At 44.3% G+C, this 2912-nt stretch overlaps 1 protein-coding gene across 1 annotated transcript in view; it reads left to right on the forward strand.

Annotated features, from left to right (window-relative positions):
* GALNTL5 (polypeptide N-acetylgalactosaminyltransferase-like 5) overlaps positions 1-2912 on the forward strand; it is a 71358-nt gene that overhangs the window by 28509 nt on the left and 39937 nt on the right.

The raw sequence follows: 2912 nt of genomic DNA on the forward strand, positions 1-2912 counted from the left end.
GGTTCAAGAGATTCTCCTGCCTCAGCCTCCCAAGTAGCTGGGATTACAGGCACCCACCACCACACCTGGCTAATTTTTTGTATTTTTAGTAGAAATGGGGTTTCACCATGTTAGCCAGGCTGGTCTTGAACTCCTGACCTCAGGTGATCCACCCATCTTGGCCTCCCAAAGTGTTGGGATTACAGGCATGAGTCACTGCACCTGGCCAGGAAAGTTTTTATAGACATACCACAGCAACATTTATTGATCTGTTTTTGAGAAACCCACACACACCAGGTTCTCTTGGGGTTCTAAAGGGTCCTCATGTGAGTTTCAGGCTCCTCCACCAACATCAAACTGAAGGGACGCAGTGTATTTCCAGTTTTCTTAAAGTGATACACCCAGGACTGACTATAACATCAGAGATGTGATTTTAGCAGCACAAGTCATCCTGGACCACCACTTCTCTTATTCATGGTATTGGTCTTCCGTTAATTCGGTCTAGCATCGTATTTTCTCTTTCTCTCCTACTTTCTGTCTCACAACTCAACGATATTACTGGAATATTTTTTTGAGGTCCAGGCTGGAGTGCAATGGCGCGATCTCAGCTCACTGCAACCTCCGCCTTCTGGGTTCAAGTGATTCTCCTGCCTCAGCCTCCTGAGAAGCTGGGATTACAGGCGCGCACCACCATGCCCAGCTCATTTTTGTATTTTTAGTAGAGAAGGGGTTTCACCATGTTGGCCAGGCTGGTCTTGAACCCCTGACCTCAGGTGATCTGCCCTCCCTGGCCTCCCAAAGTGCTAGGATGACAGGCGTGAGCCATTTAAGCCTTTTAATTATTTTTCCACATGTTTCTGCACAGCCGCATTTTCCCATTCACCGTTCCAGACCCCAGTGCAGATGGTGCAGGTGCCCTCATTCCCATCTGTTCCAGTGCTTCCTTGGCCCTGTCCCTCAGACTCTCCATTCCCTTGAATCTGATGTCAGTTCCACTCAGGGGACATGACTTCTCTGTCTTCATCTTGTCTTGGATAAAAATGAAGACCAGGACAAGGCCCTCTCCTTCCCTGGTGACTTCATTCTGTGAGTGCCCTGAGGGGACTGTCCAGGATGCCTGTAGGATTGCCTGCCCAGCACTCCTTTCCCACTGTTTTTCCCCCTTTCCACGTGATTGCAGTGGTAACAATGATTTTTTTTTTTTCGACTCAATTTTCTGGCCCCAGTTGATTAACCCAGGGATGGGCACCTATGGCAAGCTGGGCCAATGAATCTTTTCTGGTCAATATTTGATCTTGGAAAAGGTAAAGTCCCATCAGTTTCCCCTTGGGTACTTGGCTATGAGATATGCTGATGTCAATCACATTTCCCACTAAAGAAGTGGAAACAAGCCCAGTTGCAAAGAAAGATGATAATCATGTAAGGAGCCTTCTATCTGAATACTTACTGCATGCCAGGCACTGCTCTAAGTGTTGTAGACATGTTAGTTCATTGCATCTTCACAGCCCTTGGAGGTAGGTTGTTATTGCTATTATTATTTTTCCCAGATGTAAACATAAAAGCAGAGATGGAGAGTGTCCAGATGTCATTCAAGCCTCTAGTTCTAATCATTCCTTAAAGCTCCAGCTGCTGCAGTTGCTAGGTCCTGTGAGACATTTGGGTCAGCTCACAATACATCTCTCTTTCTTTCCTTCTTTCCTTCCTTCCTTCCTTCCTTCCTTCCTTCCCTCCCTCCCTTCTCTCTCTCTCTCTCTTTCTTTCTCTCTCTGTCTTTTTTTTTTCTTTGGAGGCAGTGGTATGATCTTGGCTCTCTACAACTTACCTCTCCCAGGTTCAAGAAATTCTCTGCCTTAGCCTCCTAAGTAGCTGGAACTACAAGTGCATGCCACCACATCTGGCTAATTTTTGTATTTTTAGTAAAGACGGAATTTTGCCATGTTGTCCAGGCTGGTCTCGAACTGTGAGCTCAGGTAATCCACCTACCTCGGCCTCTCAAAGTGCCAGGATTACAGGCATGAGCCACTGTGCCAGCTACACCTCCCTTTCTTTTGCTAAAGTTAGCTCTTTAATTTCTTTAATTTACAACCAAAATATTTCAGAATATAACCAAATAATATATCAATCTAATAATTAATAACTAATATTACTAGAATTCCAGAATTCAGCTTCTGTATTTCTGTCATGTGCACAAAAATAAATAAATAAAGCATTTTTGGGCCAGGCACATTGACTCATGCCTATAATCCCAACACTTTGGGAGGCTGAGGTGGGTGGATCACCTGAGGTCAGGAGTTCAAAACCAGCCTGGCCAACATGGTGAAACATTGTCTCTACTAAAAACACAAAAAATTAGCCAGGCATGGTGGTGGGTACCTGTAATCCCAGCTACTTGGGAGGCTGAGGCAGGACAATCGCTTGAACCCAGGAGGCAGAGGTTGCTGTGAGCGAAGATGGCACCATTACACTCCAGCCTGGGCAACAAGAGTGAAACTCCATCTCAAAAAATAATAATAATAAAAATAAAAATAAATGAAATAAAGCATTTTGTCAAATATTCAGAAGAAATCCGATTAGACCATATCTGCTACACTTTTTTGTTGTGATGGACTCCACAAATACAAGAATAAAGTTGGAGTTTTCTCTGAAGATAGCACAATAAAATGTATACCTTTTAATGTGCAAGCTTAATAATTCATTTTTATGTGTTCTGCCATGGTGACAGCAAAAAAAGAGATAAAACTAATTCATTTTTATTTTTTTATTTTATTTTTTTTTATTTTTTATTTTTTGAGACGGAGTCTCGCTCTGTCGCCCAGGCTGGAGTGCAGTGGCTGGATATCAGCTCACTGCAAGCTCCGCCTCCCGGGTTCACGCCATTCTCCTGCCTCAGCCTCCCGAGTAGCTGGGACTACAGGCACCCACCACCACACCTG

The sequence above is a fragment of the Colobus angolensis genome, unplaced genomic scaffold (assembly GCF_000951035.1).
Source record: "Colobus angolensis palliatus isolate OR3802 unplaced genomic scaffold, Cang.pa_1.0 Scaffold2, whole genome shotgun sequence".
In the NCBI taxonomy this organism is placed as follows: Eukaryota; Metazoa; Chordata; class Mammalia; order Primates; family Cercopithecidae; genus Colobus; species Colobus angolensis.